We start from the raw sequence: 662 nt of genomic DNA, 5'->3' as shown, positions 1-662 counted from the left end.
AATTTTCTTATTCAAGAGTTCTACCTGATTAAAGAGCATGGTGACCGAATCGACGTTATAAACGCCAGCTATTTTCGTTGGCTTTGTCTTCATGACTTGCCACTGATAGTTATTCAGTGACATCTCCTCTATAAATTCATAGGCATCGTGTCTTATTATTGATGGTTCCGCCAGCAGCTGCGTCAACCATTTGCCGAGTCGAAGGATTCAGGCCATTATGAAAGGTTTGAACCTATAGCCAGAGTGGCAACCTATGGTGAGGGCATCTTTTCAAGAGGTCATTGTATCTCTTCCATGCATCGTAGAGTGTTTCTAAATCCATCTGTAGAAAAGAAGATATATCATTACATAATTTAGCCATTTTAGTTGGTGGAAAATATTTTATTAAAAACTTTTCGGTCATTTTTTCCCAAGTAGTGATTGACCCCCGTGGTAATGAATTCAACCACGTTTAGCTTTGTTTCTCAATTAAAAAGGGAATAACTGAAGGCGAATGGCATCATCAGAAACGCCTTTAATTTTAAATGTATCACATAGTTCCAAAAAGGTTGCCAAGTGAGCGTTGGGATCTTCGTCCTACAAACCATCAAACTGAACAAATTGCTGTACATTTGAATTGTGTTAGGTTTCAGTTCAAAAGTATTTGTAGCTACAACAGGTCT

At 38.1% G+C, this 662-nt stretch overlaps 1 non-coding gene across 1 annotated transcript; it reads left to right on the top strand.

The window, feature by feature from the left end:
• Positions 1–248: 248 nt before the first annotated feature.
• On the top strand, positions 249–355 carry LOC121213270 (small nucleolar RNA R71). Its single transcript, XR_005908653.1, has one exon. It is a non-coding gene; the product is annotated as a small nucleolar RNA R71 (small nucleolar RNA).
• The last annotated feature ends 307 nt before the right edge of the window (positions 356–662 follow it).

This window comes from Gossypium hirsutum, chromosome A13 (genome assembly GCF_007990345.1).
Source record: "Gossypium hirsutum isolate 1008001.06 chromosome A13, Gossypium_hirsutum_v2.1, whole genome shotgun sequence".
NCBI classification, from domain to species: Eukaryota; Viridiplantae; Streptophyta; class Magnoliopsida; order Malvales; family Malvaceae; genus Gossypium; species Gossypium hirsutum.
The sequence above is the reverse complement of the archived record's forward strand: the minus strand, read 5'-3'. Positions and strand labels throughout refer to the sequence as shown.